The sequence below is a fragment of the Acanthopagrus latus genome, chromosome 12 (genome assembly GCF_904848185.1).
Source record: "Acanthopagrus latus isolate v.2019 chromosome 12, fAcaLat1.1, whole genome shotgun sequence".
NCBI classification, from domain to species: domain Eukaryota; kingdom Metazoa; phylum Chordata; class Actinopteri; order Spariformes; family Sparidae; genus Acanthopagrus; species Acanthopagrus latus.
In genome coordinates, this window is record NC_051050.1 from 19,419,917 (window position 1) to 19,429,375 (window position 9,459).

A 9,459-nucleotide genomic window follows, 5' to 3' on the forward strand; every position below is an offset into this window, starting at 1 on the left:
GTTTGGCCCAGTCAGGATTGTAAAAAGTATATCAGTTTTTTTTTACACACCGATGGCTTGCATGTATTTGCTCCATCCATTGAATATATGACGTAGACATAGGCCATAAACGGGAAGAAAACAGAGACATTTTTGATGGGAACTTTTCTAGACTACAGAACAAAGGAAACCAGATTAAGGTTTCACATTTTCCCCCCCAAAACGGGACAAAGTGTGTCCCGGAAGAGATTTATATTTTCCCGGGACAGCTGATGAAAAAAGAGAACAATTCTGAGAAAAACCGGACAGGTGGCAACTCTAATTACCTTTTGCCTCAGATATCAGTGAACGCATGTTAGCATTCTGAGATTAGCATTTAGCTCAAAGTGATGCATTCTAGCACAAGTACAGCCCCACAGACCTGCTAGCAAGGCTGAAGACTCCCGACAAATTAGTGTCTGTCCACCTAACCTACGTACATGCCTGCCATGACTGGAGTCTTCTACAAGGCTAGCAGATGTATTGCTAAAGCTATTAGCAAGTTATTGGTACAAGAAAGGCAGTGAAAGTGCAGCAGTATTTTCTAATACTTTTAACTAGCTTGACAACAAGGAGAGCTAACAATAGCGTGTTTTCTAGACTAGTTGAATACGGTGAGTGTCTAACTAACTCACAAAGCACACAGCCCATGAGCCCAAGAAAAAGCCACAGCGGCAGCAGCACACTCCTGTATGCAGCTAACATTAGCACAAAGCACACAGCCCCTTAGCCAAGCTAACCTTGTTAGCACAAAGCACATATCCACAGCAGTAAAGAGTAACTGCTGCACCTGTACACTTACAGGACTGTGGCATTTATTTAAGCATTCATCAGCTTGTTGAATCTGGTGAACGAGTGGCTAACATCTCCCTGCTGGGTTGGATTTTTTCTGTTGGAAACTTTCAAAATTCAGCTTACTCTTGCTGGTTTCTACAGTTTTACCAACCCCAACATTAAAAGGTGCAGTTAGTTTAAAACATTAATAACTTTACCACATACACAATGTGCAGAAATGTTTTGACATTATTTCAAAGAGGTTTTGCAGCTTTATTTACTAAAGTTACTTGAGAATGTTAACTAGCCAGCCCAGTGTCTGTAAACCTCTTTCTCCCAGTGGTCCAAAGTTTCTGTGCTAACGATGTAGACACAAACACTGCCCAGCTAGCTGCACAGCTAACTGAGCTAACAAAAGTCTAAATGTAACGTAGTAGTCGCGGGGCAGAATACAGTTAGCAGCAGTTAGCCTCTGTGTTGGCAGAAATATTTCAACAGGGGGCGAATTCTCACGTATGGCACCGTTAAAATGTGTTGATATTAATTAACAATTGAAAAAAAAATGTAAAACCTGAAAATGATGCAGATGCCCCACTCCAGTCTCTGTGGCTCTGTGATTAAAAAGGTGCCGTCAAACTGGAAAAAAACAACTTGTGAAAGAGAAACTCCTTCTTCTTGTGTGATTTGTAGGAAGAAACTCAGTCTTGCATCGATCTCACATTTCAGGGCTCCAGGAGAAACAGCTAAAGAAAGTCGAGTCGTCTTTGCTCATTGCCTCTCGCTATTCATTGAATGTGTCACTGGATCACTGTGTGCTCCTTCGAAAGTAACATTCTTCTTTTTTCCTTTTGAATCGTGGAAGTTGGATCATGCGGATAAATGCCTTAGAGTAACGAGGATGTATTGTCACATAGTTGGTTTCGACTTTGATTTGGTAACAGCCTGCACTGTAAATAAAATGTTTTCTTTTCTACTTTGTCTTCTTTCTTCATTCTCAAGGACATGTTTCAAGCTTTTTTTTTCACTGCGAGCTGCATTCTGGTTGACAAGGAGAGTTTCCTTGAAAAAGGTCAGGTTCAGGTCAGGTGTTTTATTTCCTCTCAGAATCCAAAGTCGAGCCCTATCAAGAATCACAAGAACATCATTAGGACTCAATCACACACACAACAGATTCACTGTGTGTGCGTCCGCAACAAGAGACGTACAGCACCCATTCTTCGTCATGTTATGTTAACCTTCAAACTATTCAGCTCTTTTCTTTCCAGTGTTGTGGCGTAATTTCTTGCAGCATGTTGAATGATATGTTTTGGGGGTTTTTTGTCTGCACACAAACCGCTGGATTAAACAAAAAAATCAGTGCCAAGCAAGATGACAGGACAGCCTGGAGAGATAACCGTCAGTTAACAGGTATTATAACAACTGCAGTCCAACTATATATAAAACCGATCGGCCCAGAGGGAAAACGTCAGTCCTGAGCAGTCTCAAGAAATAGAAACTAAGCACATTTACTCAAGAGCTGCAGTTAAGTGCCTGTCCTCCACAATTTAAGATGGAAATATAAATCTTTAAAATCCACCACAGCTATATCAACATTCAAATAAACATTTTAGCTTAAAGATTATCTATCAGCTAAATTACTGTTTATCTTGTGGCCCAGCTGTGGCAGCATGTTGAGCATCCTTGGGCAAGATACTAAACCACAAATAGCTGCTGGTGGCTGTGAGTGGATTTGTGAATGTTTGAAGGCTGAGTGCAGAAATAAACAGGAGCCCTGTGCTTGAAAAGCATTGTATCCCTGCTGGTGAGCATCTTGCCTCAGCGCTTCTGTCATTAGTGTACTGCAATGGATGAATGCAGCGTTGTGAAGTGCTTTCAGTGGTATAAGTGGAAATCCTTTTACCATCTACTGAGAGGCAGTGGTTACTCAGAGCACTTTATCATGTTTCAGATGTCTCTGAGTGTTGAGGCATTCCACCAAACATGGTCTAATTTAAAAAAAAAAAAAAAAAAAAAAAAAAGAAAAAAAAAAAGCCAGAGGCAAAATTATCCAAGGTTTCACAAAAGAGGGAAAAATTTCACCTGCCTCTCTGATTAGTCACTTTTGATTCGGACCGACCCTCAGGTTGAAAACTGCTCGACTCCTAAGCCGTGCCGTGACCGACCTTCTCGCAAATATGTACCAGAGAAAAATGTGAAAACAGAGAGGGTACGAAAATATAAACTACACACTCATCCACACTCACTACTCACACACACTGAGGCAGACAACTGCAGACAGCGTAAAGTGTGCTCAACAAGGCAACAGATATGCATTTATTATTATGCCGCGATCAGCTAAAATAATAAAAATATATCAAATTATTACTTGCTGCTATGATAAATCAATTTTTCTCCTCTGGGATTTATACAATATATATCTATCTGTCTATCTATCTATCTATCTATCTATCTATCTATCTATCTATCTATCTGGCAACATATGGAGGCTGAATCAACAGAGGCCACATGGCGAGTCCTCATCACCTTCCAGCTGCTGGCACGACGGAGGACATCACAGCGTTCTGTTTCACAAACATTACCAACACAGTCCTCGAAATCCCACTCATCTTCTTTCTCCCCCGAGAGAAACGTTCTGAGTTTTTGGTCCTGTGTGTTAAAAGCTGTTCAATAATGGAAAGAGGAGAATGTCAGTCAGCTCTGACATATCCAGCCGTAAAGCCGCCCCTTGGTGTCTTACTGAAGGTTATCGCCACATCCTTCTTGTTCCCGTTGTTTGATAAGCGGAGCAGTTCAAGTAATCTGTCCATTCATCCGTCAGGTCATTTGTAAGTCTGACAACAGCTCTTGGTGGCAAACTGGAAAATGGATTAGTTCAGCCTCCCAGTTGTACGCTTAAAGCGAAGACTTTTTAAACTTGAATCAATCAAGCAATGCCCGAACATGTCAGTGTATTCATGAGTAACATTCATTTTTTAGAGGTAAAGTCTGGCATGGGGGCTGACTCGAATACGAAAAACTGCTCAAGATTTACAGCTGGGAGGAGAAATGACATATACAGTCTGTGTCAAAGATATAAAGTAATACAATACAGTGTGAATAACAGGTCAGTGCACAATAGATCCAAGGTCAAGTGCGCATGATTTAGCGGGATTTAGCTGCTAAAGGAGCCAAAAATGCTCTCAAGAGTCTCCAGAGCCGGTCTTTGCTTTGTTCCTTCGACTGTATAAATGGACAGACATCACCCAGAACTCTCCAAACACAGGCAAAGGGACGCAGTGCAGGTGTAGCTAAGTGAGCCCAATGAAGCCTGTTTTCTTAAAAACTGCAATACATTTTCCACCCCAATCTCTTCTCTGTGCGTTCATGAAGTTAATCCCCAAGAGTTAAAAAAAATAAACAAACTCCCTGCTCTCCTCGGCTCCTGGTGTTTAGAATCTGGAGGCTCTTTCAAATCTCATCAGCCAACCGTCTGCTGGTTAAAGCTAACAGGGTCTCTCGTTTATCCAGAACACCACCATCTGTCTCTCTGCTCTGGGCTTTTAGTCCAATTAACTATACGGAAAGGCAGATTATCTCTCTGATATTAGCATTAAAAAAATCTCTAAAAAGGTTCTTGACACAACAAACACGGTCCAGCAGTGAAGATCAGTGACTGGAATTAGCTGAGGCGAGGCCGAGCAGACAGCTCAAAGTAAAATAAAAAAATCCACCCCATGTTTTGGGGACAGCCTCAAGTGGCCATTGAAGGAACTGCAGTTTCTGGCACTTCTGCGTTGGCTTCATTTTTTAACAAGTTTGTCCATTCTGGGCTACTGTAGCAACAATGTAGATGTAAAAGTTCTTATCTTCAAGTGATTATACACCAATACATGACTCTGAATATTATGACATCTCTGCTCATAAATCCACCTAAAAAAATGCTCACTGAACCTTTAAAGTTAGTCGACAACAGCAGACAGGATTCAGAAGATAATTTATCCTCATATCTTTGTCTATGAATTTGATGGACAGTGGTCCCAAAAGGAAAACTACTCGAAGAAGACAAGTTTTGGAAGCGTGTACAGTCTACCTGAGGGCAACAGGTCATATTCTTTGCTAAGGACATGAATAAGAAGGCACAGTTTTAAATAATAAGGGATTTTCTTGCATCTCATTAAAAGGGGAGGTTGAAGGCGAGGTGACATATTTCGATGAGCGTTAAAGGTCTAAAAGCAAAAGTAGAGTGATCTGCATGAATTTTTTAGAAAGGATCATTTTGCTCCACTCCACATCATGCCCCTGTGATTAAATATTGCTTTAATGAGACAGAAAAATAAGTCTATAACCAGACCTCCACGCAAAGATGGAGAAGCAGGTTTCACTGGCTGGTTTACGAGTTCCTGCCCTCACGTCCAATCAGAGAAGTAAAAATGGCCAACTCACTTTAGACATGCATGCTTTAGAAAAGGCCACTCTGCTAACACAGCATTAGTACAAATGAGTGACCTTTTAGAAAGTACAGAACCCTCCTCCCCTGAGGACAGACGCCGTAATTTCAACGTCACGTTCAGTCGACCAATCAGCAGCCAAGAAGACAAATGAGCGCGTTCCAAACAAACACTTACTAATCTCACATGGTTCCTCCGAGGAGCTCTTTTTTTCAGTTTTTTTGTGCAAGACAATTAAGTTGTGTTTACCTGAAGTTTTTGAGATCAGAGACAGATTTCAACCCACTCTCAGCCAGCGGCGTATAAATAACACGCTCACATTTCGCTTGGATCAGCTTCGAAATTAGTATTGGCTTTGGGTGGTGAGGTTAACTCTTGTTAATGCAGGGCATAAATAGTGTTGTTATGACATACATATTTGCATGTGTCATCAAACAACCTCATGAGCTTCATCCTCCATCCAATTAAATTTGTTGGCAACATTGGCTTATGTTTTCCCTCCAGCACAACCCTGAAGTTGTCTCTGGGTAATATGTTGACAACATCGGGGCATGAAGTGTGTGCAGATATTCACATTCCCCCCCTGCAAAAACCCCAAACCCTGAGCAGGTACATTTATCTAATCTCCGTTCTGAAATAGCTCATCGCACTTAATATAAGACTCAATTACCTGGAAAGTGAGATGGTAAATGGTCTTTTGCATTTCCAGTCTACTGACCGCCCAAAGCACTTAGGACACTTGACACGTTCACCTGTTCACACGCACATTCATACATTGATGGCAGGGGCGGACAACTTGCTCATCAGGAGCAATTTAGGGTTCAGCTCAAGGACACTTCGACATGCAGCCAGGAGAGCCGAGGATTCGAGCCAACGACCATCTAATTGCTGGACGACCCGCTTTACCTCCTGAGCTACAACGGTCCGCTTAAGAGATAAACGATAGATTTGTTTGTAGGCAGCCTCCACTGGTTCCATTGGCAGATTTATTTATTTTACTTATTACAAAATAAAAACACTTTGCACACATTGTTTTTGTTCATATTTTTTCTTTTTCATTTTTTTTTGCACTTATTTCAGATTTTTTTCCAGTGGCGAAGTTTTCGTCTAGCGATGTTGAGCAGTATTTAGTTATCATCAATAAATGGTAATTCAATGACTTTATAAACCATTTATCAAATCATGTCAATCAAAATATTTAATTAATACTGTGTAGTTCATCTGTAAACATAATTTGACTGGTAGTTATGAAGTTGCAACCGATGTGAATGTTAATCATGTTTAATTTACCATGTGTTAATGATGTTTATTGTAGAGTGTTACCAATGCTTCTGTGTCTTTAACTTAAGTCTGAGTTTTGTGTAATTATTATAACACTGGTGTTCAGATCTAATTAGCAAATGTTAACGTGCTTACATATTAAACTTGACAGGTGAACCCGGCAAACATTAAAGCAACTTAACATCGACCTGTTAGCATTACCATTTTGAACATTTTAGCATCATGACATTAGCATTTAGCTCATAGCTGAAGCCGAAACTCTTGTCGGCCTCGGTCCTCCTCAGAGAGGAAATCAGAGGGTATCCTGGGACTTTAAAGTGTTTTGAGTGATCATACCTCCAGCAGCCCCTCGTCACTGAAGAAGGCAATCAGTTATTGTGGAGGACTTTCCATCATGATCAAAAATGTTCAAAGAGACCATCGTTGACTTCTACTGTAATTACTCAAATGGACTGGCCAGATGTTCAGAATGCAACGATCCACTCTCCCCACCCCCAAAACCACTTGTCCCAATGGATGGGTTCTCGACTAAACCATGAAATCACAAGGGCTCTTTTGTGGTCGGGCCTCAGCAGCACTTTGAGCTAATCAAGTGACGATGCATGTGATCCCTGGGGAAGGATACTGGTCAGAAGGAGAAGGTGGGAGTAGTCAGGAAGGAGGCAGCACAAAGAAAAAGGTCATCTCTGCCTCCTGAATGCCAGCCAGGAAACATTCATAGGAAAGCAAAAAGACAAGTGTGATTCACTGTCTCAGCCTCTCTCCCGGACGACACACACACACACACACACACACACACACACACACACACACACACACACACACGTGATGACGATTCAGATGTACATTCACATGAGCCGTCACCTGGTGGACTCGAGTGTGTTTATGATCCTCCTGTCGCAGATTAACTATTTGTTGATAACAGAAAATCACTCAGCAACATTTTCAGCATTTTAAGTTTTTTTTTTTTTTTTTTTTTACTGACTATGTGGTTTTAAGCTTGACAGTCTGATGTGACAAGGAATTCGAGTGTGATCTCAGTTATTTTCTCTCCCACGTTTATGACTTTCAGTGTGGAGGAGTAAAAATAAGTTCTTCATTCTGCTCTTGCTACAATTCTCTAAAAAGTCAATTTATATTTACATTTAAATGCATTGCCATAATTACACAAAAAAACTATAATCCACCTGCTTATGACGCAATATCTGGTGACACTTTTGAGCTTAGCGTCCTAAAATATTTTTACTGTCCTCTCCCAGTGTTTACTGAATACCTGCTGCTCAGTGGGGGTTAAAAAGCTCAGACTCATGGTGTTTGAAGCTCGTACTAATCTCAAACTATATTCACAGCGAGTTGGCCTGTGTTTGGCCTTGCGGGGTGAGAGTCAGATGTTTGGAGTCACACAGACATTCCTCACATACGTGCATGCCTTAAGGTTTTACAGCCTACTACTGGGACCCACAGATGAAGTCGTTCATTGTGGATTTAAAACATTGACTCTGAGCTGAACTCCCAGAATTCCCCACTTTTCACACCTAGGTGCAAAGACTGCTAAGGGACCCCGCATTGAGCTACTTTTGTTCAGGGTGACAGACCCCCTATTGACCAGATAGTCAAATCTCCAGCATCTTCCTTTGTTCTCGGTCTTCTCCATCATTTTTCCCCCTTGGGGCTGCCTGCCCCCAAGTTCTCCAAAGAACTTCTCCTCACAGCGATGATGCGAGGTCCTGCTAGTATTCCAGCTCAGTTAGTACTAGCAGCTGCGATGCAAAGCTTGCCACATAACTCCACAATCTGAGGAACATCAAGCTAGTTAGCACCGAGCTGCTATCCCTGCACAAGGAGCGACCAGTTTCCTCCATCTGCTGTCTTTCAACAGACCTCACAAAGACTCAGGGTCCTTCAGCCTGAACCGGGTGTGCGGCACTTTGAACCCTAGCCACCATTTTGCTTTTGCTCTTCCAGACACACACGCCCGTGCCTGTATTTAATACATGTTAGTTAGATAGTATGTTTTTATTATGTGTGAAATAAAAGACTTTTGAACCTACATGCTGTCTATCTAATGTTGTACAAGAGTGACTGCTGCCAACCTACGCTACTTTGTACTACTGTATTGTTGAAGATCTGAAAAACGGCTGAGTGCACAAAGCTGCCGACTGTGTTAATGTCCAATAGAGGTAAAAGCTCGAAGAACGTTTGTGTTGGCTCTTTCAGCTAACAGAGAAAAGACGGACATCTGCACACCGGGAGAAAGGAGCGGGTCTCTAAAAGTCCATTAAGACCACTACAGCATCTGCGAGTTGCTACGAGACAAGCAAATGGCTGATGACCAAGCTGTGAATCAAAAAGGCAGACAACAAGAGCACATGCACACAAAAATCCATAAATGACCCAGTTCACACATCGCAGTTAACGCTTCGAAAATGATGAAGTTTTGGTAGAGTTCCAGCAGCCCTCTCAACCGGCAAAGAGGGACAGCAAACCAGTGAGCACAGTTCAAGACTGTGTTTCAATGTGTTTGTGGTGACCAAACCAAATATTTCTGACAGAAAGTCACGACGTGTCCAGCTGCTTTTGTGGTAACACAAGTTGGTGGTTTTCAAGAGACTTCGGGACAAATTCCTGCCATGTGCTGTGACCAAACCAAGTATTCCAAGTCAAAACAGCCCTAACCATGTGGTTTTTGTGCCTAAACCTATCCATCAACACAGCATTGCCACACGATAGCATTGGTTCAACTTAAAGAAATAGTTTGACAGACTTGCTTTCTTGCAAGTTGAATTTACTGCAGGGAGGATTTTTGAGTTTTTGTTAAATCAGGCAGGTTCGAATCATTCATGTAACTATGTTCATGTCTGAAAAATACACATTTTCCTCTATTTTTACCGGCGCCTGGAAATAATGCAATACCACCAACCAATGCAGTATTACAGGTCTTGATAGAATCGCTTATTAA